The sequence below is a fragment of the Molossus molossus genome, unplaced genomic scaffold (assembly GCF_014108415.1).
Source record: "Molossus molossus isolate mMolMol1 unplaced genomic scaffold, mMolMol1.p scaffold_m16_p_8, whole genome shotgun sequence".
Taxonomy (NCBI): Eukaryota; Metazoa; Chordata; class Mammalia; order Chiroptera; family Molossidae; genus Molossus; species Molossus molossus.
Window position 1 is genome coordinate 60,199,248 of NW_023425402.1, and position 16,156 is coordinate 60,215,403.

At 35.3% G+C, this 16,156-nt stretch overlaps 1 non-coding gene across 1 annotated transcript; it reads left to right on the forward strand.

Moving 5' to 3' along the window:
• Window positions 1-9,731: 9,731 nt before the first annotated feature.
• LOC118622184 lies at window positions 9,732-9,936 on the forward strand. Its single transcript, XR_004957985.1, has one exon. It is a non-coding gene; the product is annotated as a small nucleolar RNA U3 (small nucleolar RNA).
• The last annotated feature ends 6,220 nt before the right edge of the window (window positions 9,937-16,156 follow it).

A 16,156-nucleotide genomic window follows, 5' to 3' on the forward strand; every position in this document is an offset into this window, starting at 1 on the left:
AGGTCATTTTCTCCATAGCGACAGCTTTGTATTGATGTCTTCTCTGTTCTTGTCACTCCTTTGGACTGGCAAAGTGAGTGCCATCAATTTGCAGACCAGCTCTATGTTCTATTGATCGTTCTCTTGAGGAGTTTTAGAAATCTTCAGGTATAAACAAAAGAAATCATAAGACTTCAATATGGTAATTTAATCTGGGAAACATTATTGCTGTCTTTTACCTCCCCCCCCCCCAATTTGATCAGTATCCCCTTAGGAACACAGAAGCTGAACATGTCGGTCTGTGCATGGGTAGGACATACAAATTATTGGTTGATACAGATCAAAATTTGTGTTCTCTATTTGATGTGTGGGACATTTGCAGTAAAGTTTGTTTTTTTAAAGAAAGATTTCCTAGATTTGGATAAATCGTTCCAAACTGCACAGAAAAAAAGACAATCTATTCCCCAACTTTGATATATTCTTATAATGATAATGCTATGTATAAAATTAAATAGAGAGCTTATTACTCTTTTTGTTGTTGCTTATTTGGTTGTGTTCTTTTATTTTTTTTTATGTTTTTATTTAAATTATTATTAGCTACATGAAACATTGAATTTATTTTGAAACTTTTTGCATGACAACAAGTTTTACTATTAAAATTGTTTTCTTTTATATGTGTCCCATTTTTCAGTTAAACTACTATCAGGAAGTTACTTTTCTTAGGCAAATATAGTTTAAAATACAACTAAAAACCTTGCACTCTGGTACAAATATTCATCATGACAAATCAGCAAGACATAGAACAAACAAAAAAAGTCAGACGTAATTTTTATTTAAAATTAACATTGACAAAATAAAATTTTAAACACCCATAAATTCTAGAATACCAAAATAATTAATTTATATTGATAATAGGGGACTAGACATCTGGTGGAGAGTTTTATTATGAGGAAACCAGCTCAAGCTAAAAAATAAAATGCTGTGCATGCTCGATTGGTAATCTAACATGGGACTTTTGTTGTATAAAATGCCTTTTTTTTCCCTTAGAAAAAAGCAAAGCTATTTTTAGAGGAAGCAATTAAAAATTATAAAATGTAACCAAACGTTTGAATAACCAGTCAAGTATATACTGCAGAACCTTGTTTAAAAAGAAAACACAAGAAATCAAGATACATGCAGGAGTGTGTGTTCTAAACAACACACATGGAAGAGCTGGCGTGCGTGTGACACCTCAGCTGAGTAGAATCCGTCATGAAGAGATCCACCTGAAACCGCCGTGGCCAACAGTCTAACGCTATCACACAAGATCCACAGAACTTAGCATGGTTCCCAGGATTCTGGCTGATGGGGAAAGTTAGGAAGTCAGTTGCTTCTCAAAATAGAAAACATAGATCTCTTCCCTGTAGTATGATCAGAATCATAGAATGGGAGACTTTGAGAGGAGGTAGACAGGCAGGAAGCCAATGTGTCTCATAAATAGAAAGAGAGCTGGGCTGGTGAGGGTCAGTGGTTGAGCATTGACCCATGTACCAAGAGGTCACCAGTTTGATTCCTGGTCAGGACACAAGCCCAGGTTGTGGGCCCGATCCCCAATGGGGGACATTCAGGAGGTGGCCAACTGATGTTCTCTCTCATCGATATTTCTGTTTCTCTCTCCTTCTAGCTTCCTCTCTCTAAAATCAATTAAACAATTAAGGGAAAAAAAAGGAAAAAGGAAAGAGAAAAGCACAACCATCTGAGATGAAAGCAGTGTGAGACGCAGAGGGAAGACAGCAGAACTTTCAAGAAAGTGAAGGAATACTCATGGAACAAAAATAATAAAAGCATTCTTAGCAATGGTGGCTCATTCTAGTTTTTTAAGTGAGTGACTAGGAAGTAGGTATTACTATTAAAACTTTATTTAGTAGTCAAATTTTGTTAGATATACTGATGCATATATTTATGCTTAAATTAACTGTATCACTATATATGTTTCTGACTTCATTTTGTGTTTTAAATTGCTCAGATTAGATGACCTGCGTTTTTCATAAAGTTCTAAGTTAAAGATCTCACCACCATCACCATCATGTAGGTATGAGCAGTTTGAGTCTTGGGTGCCTGTTTCCTCACATAAGTGAGTGGATACATTATTTTTTTTCTAATTTATAGCTATTATTTTATTTGGACAAGGAAAAGAGTAGGGCAACTAATTATTTACTTGGAGAAATGATGAGAAGGAAGAGAAATATTTGAAAATGTCATGAGCGACTCAACTTTCATGTCTATCATTGTGCTGGTGTTTTCTTAGACTACCTTAACTGTTCTGCTTCCATAAGAACTCAAATCACTGCACTTGTTTGTAAGGTCTAATTACCTTTTACCAGAAAGAAACCCTGCTGTTAGGGCATCTGGTCAGTTTCTCATCTTTATAAAGCAAAGGGAATACAGGGTTCCAGCCACATCACCTGCCCCGTTGGTCCAGTAACACAGTGCTGCCATTCTGTCCAGGAACTCTGTTGCTTTGTAATTAAAACTCTGGTGAGTTAAGTCCATCAGGCTCAGTAACTTGTAGATCATGAAAGAAAAAAAAAAAAAAAAATCAAGAGAAATTTTCTTCACCACATGAGTCAAATAGCTAAGAAAGAAAGAGAACAAAGATATACTCCTGAAAGTGCACTTACCTTTCAGTGTTGCTTCTTAGCGTCACATTGATTTATCTGAGCTTGCCAGGATGTTCCTTTTTTAAAAGACCTAATTTACTAACAGTGTGGGATTTTCCAAGTTTTTCACTCCCCACAGATTGCATTTTCTTTTGCTCTAGCAATAAAGACTGCTAATGCAAAGACATCACAATTGAACTCAGTGCAGGAGTATCTCTAAGGCAGAGAAATTCCCATATATCTTGCTGTCTTGTATGGAGCCTTTTCAGGGTCTTTAGGTCCGAAAAATGGAAAGCCACTTGGCACTTATTGCAATTTATTATCGATATTGACTTCCTTTGCTTTTTTGTGCAGTTGAGGTAGTTGTATCTAACTGGTTTCATTTTTCAATAAACCAGATTAAATAACTATCATAACTCATCAGAAAAAAAAATCTGTAATTGAACTTCTACTTTTGTTCGGCACTCTATATCCTAGTCGGAGTAAATTTTATTTCTTTATTTTGAACTTGGGAGTGAAAAGTTTTAAGCAGGGTAACCCCAACTCAGAATTGGGGCACAATATAATTTGTTATCTAAACCTGGGCACTTTGCAGAGTGAAAGGGAACGTTATTAATAATTATGCCTGAACACCTGGTGCAGACCAAGTTTATCCCAGGCAATCCGGGACGTGCAGTTACACTTAATGGCCTCTAGAGAGCATCATAGTTCTCAACTGCAAACTGGGTTCAAGTGGGTACCAAGAAAAGAAAGGGATGTGGAGGTTGTAAGGAGGCCCTCTTGGCTAGACTTGGGTTCTGCTCACAGGTAGTAGCTCCGCACCAATTAAATGTTCCCATGGCTCTGGGTTTTGCTCACCGGAAGTTCCTTTCTTTTGAATTTGCCTTTGTAGTTACATCTGAAAGGAAATGAGAAAATAGGTCTTCCTTGGCTGCTGAGCAGATTTCTCAAGCTTGCTTTCAGCCAGTACAAGGCAGAGAATGCAAAAGTCATTTTGTGAGTTAATTAGTTACTGTGTCTTTTAATCTGATGGTTCTTCAGACTGTGCAGTTCTCTTAAGAACGTGAGTCATCGTTTTATCTACATTTGCAGTTCTGCATGTAAATAACCAAATCCCCACATTTTTAATAAAACAAGTTTTTTTTCTCTCTCTCTCATTATATTTTGCTAGTGATTTGAGCCTATCATTTTTTTTTTTTTTTTTTTTTTTTTAGAATACTTTTAGATTCTTACTTGAGACATTTTAACTAACTCTAAGGATTTGCTGGGAGCTTAGGTGCTCATGGATCCTTTCTCCCTTTCTCTCTTTCTTTCTTTCTCTCTTTCTTTCTTTCTTTCTTTCTTTCTTTCTTTCTTTCTTTCTTTTTTTTTTCTTTCTTTCTTTCTTTCATAAGTTACAAGAATGCTTTGATTTGCTCTTTATTCTCAGGGAGACTGAGTTTTAATCAGCCATTGTTTTTCAAAGTCCTTCTTGGTTATATCTTTTACTTTTTAGAAATGACAACCAGTTACATCTTCTACCCCACATTTCCTGGAATTTCAAGACTTTCTCAATTGTCTTCCAAATGTGTTTGCAGTCTGGTCAAGTCTTTCCTGAATTCATTTCATTTTGTAGTTCCTGTCAAATGCAACTCACTCAAGCTATTAATATTATGTTTTCCCATTTCTACAACCAAAGACAAAACATACATTATATATCTCATCTGCTTTCTAAGATATAGCAGATGATAGTTTTACTAATTGTTTTGCCACTGCAAACATGTCACCATCTTTCAGCCTTCATTTATAATTTCCTCACCACCTACTATCTGACAGTCCAAAGCTGGTAATTTTTTGTTTTGTTGTTGCTAGAGCAGCATTTCATTTTTGGGTATCACTTTTTGTATATTATGCTTAGCTAAATCAGGTTGTGGTAATAAATAACACCCTGACTCTCAGTAGCTTCACAATAACCATTTATTTCTTACTCATGCTACTTGTCCATCGGGAGTCAGTGTAGCTCCAGATTAATAGAGCATCCCTTACCTTGGGTATGGACAAGTGGAATAATGGATTGACCAATGGTTTTTAAAGCTTCTGCAGCACAGTGCCACATGCCACTTCCTCTCACTTTTCATTGGCCAAATCACAGAATGCGGTGATTATTTCTTCATCAAATGAGCCCTGAAAAAGAAGTTTCAAATTTGGGGAAAATGGGGCTATGAGGTCATTAACTGTCCCTCTCTCCCTCAGCCCTAACCTGGCTACCATTTCATCCATGCTCTTCCTTTGAGGACTATCCCAACTCTATTTTCTTTGTTCAGCAAGATAGGCTCAAAATATGGATGGGTTGTATATGAGTATATTTAATATAAAAGGATTCACTCATGTTTATTTACCAGCAATTCAACTTCCTATTAGAAGATAAAGAGCTAGAAAAGTAAATAAAATCAATATTCAGTTTTATGCTTTTTCCATAAACTTTATGGACTCTAAAAGACTATTAGATTTATATTTTCAATATGCTTAGGAAAGAACAAATATGATTCATGCATTTTGATAAACAAAGAAAAGAAGGAATATAGTTAAATACAATATGAACCAATTGCATATTTCATCAAACTAAACGAGTGTCAATGTATAATTTTATATGTATGTTTGTATCAATCTCTTCCATCACTTTTAAATTAATAAGAGATGATGCAGCATTATGCAAATGTTTGGATTTGAAACTATAGGATTGTAGAACTGAACCCTAGCTTGAGTATTTATTGGATGTGTACTTAGGAAAAATTATTTGTGAAACCAATATGCACCATTATACAAATTGGAGTTTGGAGAAGGGAAAAGAATCTCACTAAAATGATTTCATTTTTTAAATTAACCATTTAGTTCACTGACATTCTTATCAGAGCCATACCTTTAGTTGCTTCTAAAATAGAAAGAACCAGTATATAACTGATACAACAACAAAGAAAAGGGGAGATTGGAAGACTTCTTTCGAAGTTTTACCACCAGACCACCATGGAGAATATATTTTCCAAGACCTTCAAAGCATGGTACACAATAGAGAAGCTGGAATTTGGGAGAAGGCAAACAAGGAAGCCATTAGCATGTACTTTAAAACCTCTGGCACCAGAAGGAGAATGGAAAATCTTTACCCAAAGGGCCAAGTTGGATTTCTGGTAAGCACACAGCTGGTCCCAGGTAATGAGAAGAAAGCATATCCGGAATTTATTGGGTAGCTAATAACCAGGCTATGATTGGTCACTGAGTAAACTGACACTCAGGGAGGAGGGCCCTTAGATTTGTCTTTTTATGCAGTAATAAAAACAATGCCTACCATTTATTTTGTAAGAGATGCACCCTGTGAGAGAGACACGTTGAAAACCACAGATATAAGATAACATGGTTCTGGATTCGGCATATCACTGCACCTCTCTCCCCTTTTCCACTCTCGTCCCCAGAAACAGCGCCATATCACGAGAAAGGTAAGGGAAGTGTGGGATTTGAAATGCCCTTTCACCTTGGTGTGGACAGGAGAGACACCTTATAAATAAAAGCATAAAGTTTTTTAGCAACCGAATTTTATTTTGTGGAGCTTCAAGTTAATTTCGGAATCATGAAAGTGAACTTCAGGCCATCCTTGACATTTATGTTTTTGTTTTTCTAGTTTTGTACATGTGAAGTAGTTCAACATAGAATCTTGCCAGGGGCTTTAATCAAGCACTTTTAGGAACTTTCCAGAACTGATCTTTGCTGCCATTGCAAAACCAGGGCACAAAAACAGTCCTCTGGCATGCCTCTGCTTCATAAGCAGTTTATTCACAGATTCTGTGAATGCCCTGGAAATAATTTGGGTCGGCTTGGCATCATGCCATTATCTAAAATATCCAGGTGATTCTCTTTAAGGTCTCATTGCCTATCTTGTTTCTTCTTGTGTTGTTCTTTTTATTTTTATAATGCTCTAATCGCTAGATTATACATGTATAAACACGTCATCTTCTAGTTTATAGACAATTCAGTTAAGAATTCAACTGCAGTTTTGTAAATAAGCCAGTCTTTTATATAAAATAAATAAATGTAGAATGTACTATTCATTGTTTTCACAATTTTCTATGCTTATCTAAGTGTGACTTGCTGCCTATGCCAACCTATTTAGGTATAGTTAATTTCCTATCAGAGAATAACGATTCGAAATCATAATTTGTGCAGTGATAAATCAATTACAAAAAGACTACTAGGTGTTTTTGTTTTTGTTCTTTATCTTGGGGTTATTCTAGACTTTTAGTTCTTATGTTAGAATATTTTTTTAGCTTTAGAGGGTAACGTGTACAAGTTAGATTGTTGATGGGTTGGCAAACTCTGAGAAGAGTTGGAATTTCTTTTCTGACAACACTTGGTGAACAGTATGTGTATCATGAAGTGAGTAGAGAGTGAATGGGTAAGAGGGGGAGGTGGCATTTGTCAAAGCACAGTTTTCCCTGGAGTCTGCATGCTGTTTCCCATCAGTGCTTAAAACCAGCAGGGTTTTTAGAACTCGTTGCAGTATCACAGATGTTTCAAGCCATTAACATATGATTTGAATACCATCGTGGTAGGATTTGCTACAGATATAGTTTCCATTTGAAAACTTGAAATTAAATGTCTCTCCATTAACCCACCACTGTAATATTTATCTGTCCCTGGAAAAACCCAAAGATTGAGCTTGCTACACTTTGTACTCAAGCACAAGAGAGGTGACAAGGTTTGACATGTGTCAGTCCCTCCCACACCAAGTGTGTGAGAGGATTCCCTGGGAAATTGTTAGCTGGGTACTACATCTATTTGTGAAGTGGATGATAAACTATTGTTCCTCTTGTTTCATGATCACTAGGGAGATGAATGCAATTTGCACAGTGCAATGGTAATAACCAATGTGACATTTTCAAAGGAATCTAATCATGGAATCTAAATATGCATACCCAGGTCCTCTGCTAGGAGTTTTTTTTTTTTTTTTTCCTTTGAAAAAGTGCTCTTTGAATAGACAAACACATTGTGTACCTTCAGATAGGTAAATATTACACTTTTAAACATATGGTTCATGGAGCACTATTTCTGCAAGTTACTTTGGAATACTTCAAAGCCTTGTTAGGTGACCATACAATGTATCATGAAACTTTTAAGAATAGAAGACACCATTAAGAATTTCACAGAAACAAGAATGTTAAAATGGTATCATCCCGGGCAAGACAGGAATTACAGTCAGTCTACATGTAACAGATTTTAAAAATTGATAACACTATAAACTATTTTTGGAGGCAATAAAAATCATATATTACTAGAAAGCTATAAATTCATGGTGATCTGATGAACAGAGGTGAAATCTCAATTCTGCATTTATGGGGATCCCATTAGGAAAGTATTATAGTATGAATATCTCCTTCTATGAGCTGTAAAGAATTTCATTGGGATTTCAGACCGGAGTCTATATATTTAGGATCATTAATGAGGTGAGACCTTTCTACTCTCTTCACTGTCATTGGTGACTGGCTATTATTATAAAAACTTGTGGGTATTTTCTGTCTCAAAGCATTTTATTTTCAGAGATCTGTATGCTAGATTATTCCAAGAAGAAAAAAAAAAATTCAGGAAATTGTATTCACACACAAAAAAGATGCTTTACAACTACTTTTTAAAAAGTATATGTTGTTGTTTTTTCAATTTATGTTGACATGGGAGAACTTGACATTTTAATGTGACTTAACACTAAGAAATGCTGCCTACAAAATAGCTAGAGGACGTGTGCTGTTTCTACAAGTCACTTAGCATCAAGAAGGGCAGCATGTGTATCCTGACCTAGCTTTATTAATTTGCCTTGAGACCAGCCAAGAGAGAGTGGACTTGAAGGAGATAAAAATTTCCTTTCCCGGAGTCATTATAGATTAAGGGACATGTTGAGTCTGGATGAGACCAAAGAAATTGTATGATAATCAAGGTGCAGAGCAGCCATTGGGTTTGCTAATGCTCAAGAAGAAGAATAACATGCAAATGTGACGGGTGGAAATAGTGGAAGATGACCATCTAAAAGGGAGACTAGGAGTCCCTGATAATCGAGTTGGGGGCGTCAGAATTATCCATTGGTTTGATGTAATAGAAGTTAGGGAATAGAATAGAGAGAAGCTGAAATAATCTATATGAGATGAAATGCTTGGGCCAGGAAAGTGGAACATGTTGCTAAGAGCCTAGAACAAGAATGTTAATTTATACTGTTCCTTTTGGAACATTTGAGAAGATGCTAACAATTTACAACGCAGGTAGCTGCAAGGACAGCGGTTTTGATCTAACGCAGAGGTATGGTTCTGAAACCCAGACAGCAAAGGACTTTTTATTTCTAAGGCCAAAAATCATACTAAGGGAATCTGTTGAACTTCAAACTAGAAATTGTTTTTATAATTACTCTTTCATTTTATCTCCAAAGAAAAATGTATTCTTTCCAGTCACCAAAGCTGACATTCATTCAATTTTTAAAAAGGCATTTTGTTATTGCAATGTGCCAGGCATTGTGTGTCCCTCGAGGTTCATTCAGATCCTCTTCCTGAGTTTCTTATCTCTGTCATCTCTACATCTCTTTTTTATGTGAGCTTTTTGTCTTTCTTCCAACTTGTGTATGTTTTTCATAGTGACTGATTCTTCACATGTCTGGCCACGTGTTTAAGTAAACTTTGATTTCATTTAGGGAATTTCATGTTCATTAAATGAATACTTACTGAGTACACACTTTGTTCCAGGTACTAGAGATATAGTTAGGAGCAAATAAACGCTGTTTCTCCCCTCATAGAGTTCACAGTCTAATTGAACCACCAGATTAATTAACTAACTACATAAACCAATGCCATAGTACAATGGTCTTCATCTCCCTCAAGGTGTGATACTATGAGCACCTATAACATGAGGTGAGGGCTGAAGGAAGATATGACCTCAATGACTGAAGAAAGGATAAAATAAACTTATCAGAAAGGCCTCTTCCACACACGGATATATGTGACCGAGTATGGAGAACATAAAGAATGAACAGAAAGCAGATGAGATGTGTAAGAGAGGCCACAAAGGTAAACAGGAGACGGTGCATTTAGGACTTAAAAACCTCTGGTCAAGACTATACTTTCAGGGATCATTTCTATAGTTCGGTACTAAAGAAGTTTCTCGGAATGTATAGAACACCCGAAACCATGAGGAGGAGGTGCAGTGTTTTCTCATGCACGCGAAGCCGGCTTCTGGTGTTGCTTATGCCTTTAGCCACTGATGATTGTTCTTCTCTCCCTGGGGGAGTAAAGGGAGAAAACGCAGTCTGGGTGGTTTATGTGAAGAAAAGAGCCCTGGCCGGTTTGGCTCAGTGGTTGGAGCGTCTGAAACCTCTGGAAATACTTTGTTAACTTTTAAACATAAGATTAAAGGAAACCATTGAGTCATTGTATACAGACAAGGTGACTAAATTTGTATTTTGAGAAAAAAAGTCACCATGATTACCATATGTAAATTGCATTGGACAGCGTGGCAGATGGGTGGGACAAAGGCAGGACGAGGAGGAGGCTCTGTACTGCACCCGGGCTGAGAGATGATATTAGCTTGGACCCAGATAGAAGTGCAGCATTGGAGTGCAGCAGAAGTAACACAGAGATAATTAGCAGGAAAATCAAAAGTCTTGTGAATGGATTTATACGGGCATTGATAGAAAAGGAGGTGCCAGGGATGCATCCGGTTGCTGTCTTCTTGGGTTGTGCTGTTTAGTGGAATAAGGACCTCTGGAAGGGACACTTTGTGGTGAGATAAAACTCGAAGTTTAAATACGCTTTTAAATTTCTTTTAAATAGTCCAAAAAGAGATATCAAATAAAGAGTTGATATATGAGCCTGGAGCTCAGAGAAAAGGTGTGCACTATAGACCTAAATTCTGAATCAGCTGTGTTTCAACCTGAGCTCTTGAGGAATTCCAAATTTGACAGTTTAGAAGAGGACATTGGGCATGTGAAGCAAACAAAAGAAAGCCCAGAGGAAGAAAACCAACAGAGTGTTGTATCTCGAACATCAAGAAAACAGGCTGCTTCAAGTAAAGAGTGTTCAAAGCTTTGCAAGCTGCCGCAAGTCACTGGAGGCCTGGGCAGAAGCTTTGTACGGAGGGAAGGCTGGGCAGAAAGCCCTATTGGAAGCAGTTGAAGAATGAGTTTGGGGAAAAAGAGAGAGTGTAGATAATCTCATTTTTTCATTCATGAAATATTACTGAGGCTTTGCTATATGGCAGGAAATGACTAGGAACTGACAATGTGTAGGTGAACAAAATAATCTCGGTTTCCAAGCAGCTCACAACCTGGTCAAATGTCTCAAATGAGTGCAATTACTACATTTATTTCTTCTTCATTAATTAATTGCAGATTCCTTGAATCTGACTTTACAGCCAAGAAACTGGTAAAACTGCTCTCTGAAGTTTCCAACCAGAACATTATCACATTTCTTTAATTTTCATCTTCACTGTTACCTGGGAATATTAATATTACTTGTTACATTTTTCCTAGAAAATTTTATTACATTGTTTCTCCTTTATTTTTTCAATAACTTATTTGCTTTTTTCTAGTCTCTGTCCCTCCCCTTACTACAGGTGTTCCACAAAATTTAGTTTTGGATCTCTTGCTGATGTTGCAATAAGTACTCTTCCTCAGGAAATACACCCATTTTTTTCTGATTTTAATTATAATACTGCGGAGATATGAGAAAGAACAAATGCCTATTAGTGGTAAATCTTACTCTATTCAGATATTTGCTTTCCACCAGAGGTATAGATTCCTTTCTGAAGTATCAGTGCAGTTTCTCAGAGTAAAATTGACTTACTTATATGTTATTTTTCGTTTTTCTGACTACTAGTGATGCTGGGTATATTTTTTTTTTACAGGTTTACTGACTACTTTGACTTCTTTGAATAACTCTTAGTGTTCATTGCCATTTTTATTTTATTAGGCCAATAAGAAGAATATCCTAAAGATGACTTGCCTTTGGAATAGAAATACATCATTGGCACACGCTGGACTGAACGAAAGAGCCCATATGATAATGTTATGTCTCATCTATCCTGGAAAATCTTATCATCTCTTCAAACATGAGTTTCCTACAGTTCATTTTATGTTAGACCTTTACATCTCTATTCTGTATCTCAGTGTCTTTCTCCTATGTTTACTCATTATTTGCTTGTGCAGCCTTTGACCATAAAATTTAGTTTTCAGATTCATTAATTCTCTCTGCGGCTCTGTTTAGTTTGGAATATGTCCTAGATAGTCAATATTATAATACTTTTAATAATTTTATTTTTTGTACTTTTAGGTCTAGTTATTTCAAATGTTTCTTTTTATGTTCATCTTTTAAATACATATTTAATTATTTTGTTATTCCCTATTTACCTGTATTTGGCTGTTTTGCCTTTTTCTTTTTAATTTTCTAATAATTATCTCATAATTTTAAAGAATAATTTTGATATGATTTTCCTGTTTGCATGTCATCAGAACTGAATTTATGTTCTGAGTGTTACTATGATGGATGGGCTGCTCTCTCATAAAGTTCTCCCTCTGTGCTTTGATATTCATTTGTGAGTTCGTGTAGAGGAACTGTTCCTCTCTCCACCTAGTTCTTCCTCTTCGGCAGTAGCTTGCTCATCTCTTCTTGGTCCCAGGAATCCTGAGGGCAGAACCAGAGAATGGCTCATCTCTGGTACAGTCCAAAATTCTCATTATTTTTGGTTCTTTCTTCATAGCAGCATTCAAGGGAATGTTTGGCTTCGTTTTGCAGGCTCCATGGCTTCATTTCATCTCAGGTTTCTTGTAATCCTGCCCCCACTTTCTTTACACACACAGGTGAATCTGCTAGTGTGTCTACCAGTGAGGCGGGAGTCCTCGATTCTCTGGGCGGGGGCCTCCTTGTATCACTGTGTGTTTCTAGTCAGTTCCATAAATGTAAACCTCACTCTTTGAATAGGTTATATATTTTTCATGTGCTAACAGTATTATTTATTTGGGGTAAGTTTAAAACTGAGGGAGGAATTTAAAGCCTTCCTGGTCTATTCTAGAAAGGTAAACCTCATTCTTTGAATAAGGTATATATTTATCATGTGCTAACAATATTATTAATTTGGAATATGTTTAGAACTGAGGGAGGAATTCAAAGCCATCCTGGTATAAAGTCATTAAGGATTTCCTGACAAACAGAATATGTACATTTTTCTTTATAATTGCTATGGTTCGGGAATGGCCTTTCACATAGCAAAATCATATCCCAACCAAACAAGTTTTCTTATAGTTTTAATGACTTTATTTTAAAAAATTTTATTCTTGCCCAGCTGGTGTGGGTCAATTATTGAGCACTGACCCATGCACCAAGAGGTTGCCAGTTCTATTCCTGGTCAGGGCACATGCCAAAATTGTGGGCCAAATCCCCAGTGGGGAGCATGCAGAAGGTGGCCAATGGATATTCTCTCTCATTAATGTTTCTATCTCTCGCTCCCTCTTCTTCCTCTCTCTCTAAAATCAATAAAGAAAAAATATTTTTAAAAATTTATTCTTCAGTCTGTGTTGAAGTTATCTTGCTTATATACTGTAAAATGTTTGGTTGCATTTTTCAAAAGCCTCACATATCTAAACACTAAATTAATGTTACTCATTAATTTGAAAAATTGCGTCTAAATAATTCTAAGTATAAGAACGATTCTGTTGATCTAATTATTACTATATCAGTACTACATTCTCCTAAATATTATTCCTTTATAATTTTTTGCTTTTTAAAAAATAATACCAAATGTTTCCTTTTTATAGTCTTCTCTTTATCTATTTATTGCCCTCTCTTACTTATTTGTTCTTCAAAAAAAGAGAAAGGAATTATTTAACCAAATTCCAAACAGATTAAGTTGAGCTTACATTTAATTAATTACTTGAGTTACCTGTGAAAAAAATAAATTTTTATGCAATTAAACCTTTTCATCTGATAATATGGTATACTTCTCTCTGCTTAGCCCTACGGTGCAATTCTATAGTTTTTAAAAGTATTTTTTAATATTGCTAATTTATATTAGTCTTTCTTTTATTATTTAATTTTTAATAATAAGCATTTGACACTTTATAGAAACAGTACCCTTGGGATAAAATAACAAATGCTTATTATTAAAAATTAAACAATAAAAGAAAGTATTAAAAAGTAAATAACAGACAGTACTACCTTACCATAAATAATCACTCCTAATATTTAGTAAACATAATTTCAGTCACTTATTTCTACAAACTTACATGTTGAGGTATAGACAGGCAGACATGAAAACCAAATTAATAACATAAAAAATGGTAACATGCTGAAAATAAAAAAAAAGGTAACATGCTGTATATAGATTTTAATACAAATATCACATTACATTTAATTTGTTTTTCTTTTTCTTTTTTGGAAGAAAAATATGCGGATGTGAAACTGGAATAACCTAAATAGTGTTTTACCAAGAAAATATGTTACTGCCTAAAATATTTCTCTTAGGTGAAGTTAAAAAAAATATGTTAAGAACATAATGAGTTAGGATCATTCGGTTGTTCTGTGCACCCTATGTATCCTTGTTAATGTTAATTGACCTCTTGCTCACAAATATTGATCTCTAGTTCTTGGATACTTTCTTTTTCTCTCCTTCCCCAATCCAGATATATGATGCTTTTTCAAAATGTATCACATCTAGATTTCATTCTGCAAACACAGCACCTGTTATTTTATTTAAGTTCTATATTTAAAATGAATCTTAGTTGCACACTCAGTTTAAACCGTGGTTTCTTCTTTTCTGAGACATATATTTTGATTCAACTGACTTAACTCGACAAGTGTTCTCAGTAGGGACCCCTGGGTGGTATTTCCCTGAGTTATTTCATCTTTAGAATGTCTGTCTATTGATTTATACCTTGAATGACAATTTGACTAAGCACAATACTCATGGATCAAATTGTCTTCTCAAAACTGGGAGACATTGTTCAGTTTTCATTGGCATGGAAAATTGCTGTGCCAAGGTATGAAGCTAACTCTATTTTTCTCTTCTTGTTCCTGATCTTTTTTCTTTCTGCCAAATTCCAAAACAATTTTATTTTTAAATTTGAAAAAAAAAATGATATGTATCTTTATTAATTGTTTTGTATTTTTTCTTTTCTGTTTGAATGCAAGTTATTCTTCCTATTTTTACACGTGGCACATTTCATTCTTTCTCTAGTTTAAGGGAAATGTCACTCTATTATGCCTCTCAATATATTTTCTGTTCAAAATGTCAAGTTTCCTGTTGTTTTTTTCATTATATGTGTCTCTCCACACTTATTCACACATGCATGGGTTTATGTATATGCAAATGTTAATATATATTACACTAACAACATATATATCAATATGTGTGTCAACAGTCCTTGGTAACTGTTTAAATAATTGCAATCTTTTTCTATGTTCATTGTTATTGCCTCAAGCCTTTTACCTATGTGTATAAACTAGACCTATTCAAGGTCTTGCTATATCCAATTATTAATTAGTTTTATAACACAATGTTTCATTCTAATTTTTTATCACAATATGTTGCTTTGTAACCTCCCTGCTTCATTGAATTAATGTTTTATTAGACTCTTTTTAGCACCAAGGTTATATAGATTTATTTTTCTGTTATTTGTATTATACTTTGTAAAATATTTATATACCATATTATATGTTATAAAGTTTTAGTATCGTACTTTTTTTTCAATTCCTTGCTTAATTAATACCCTAATTGCTTTATATGTCAGAAATATTTATGAATTTTCTTTGACATCCATCATATGAGAAGAATATTAAAACATTGTTTGGGGTGAGGGGCACATATAGCTTTAAATCCACTTTTTGTAACTTTGTAGGGCAGGGTGAGGAGGGGAAGGAAGAATGAACAGAAGTGTGTCCTGTGCCTAATCGTTCATGTGTCTCTCACACGAACACCTGCCACACTCCATTAAACCTCAACTACTAGGATTTTGGTTTCTTACTTTTGTCAACACTTTTTGAATTATGGCATAAGGTTGTATCCTTTCTCCTTGTTTTTTGCTGTGGTGAATTTTTGCCATTTAAATTAAAGTAATTTAATATGCATTGAAGAGTCAATGGTCTAAATTATTTCTAGTAACACAGAGACTTTCTAACACAGATTATTTTTCTAGATTTCTCCATTATCCCTAATAGTTTGTTAAATTCTCTGCTTTATTGTTTCTTTACTAATTCATTTTGTTTGTGATTAAAACAATTAAAAGTATAGATAATCCTGCCCTGGCTTTGGCTCAGGGGTTAGAGCGTTGGCCCGCAGACCAAAGTCCCGGGTTCGGTTCCCGCTAAGGGCACGTACCTCAGTTGAAGTTCATCCCTGGCCCGGTTGGGGTTGTGTGGACGGCAGCCAGTCGATGTGTCTCTCTCACATCATTGTTTCTTTCTCTCTCTTCCTCCCTTTCTCCCTCCTGCTCTATCTGAAGATAAATGCAAAAATGTCCTCTGGTGAGGATAAAAAAAATGCTTTAG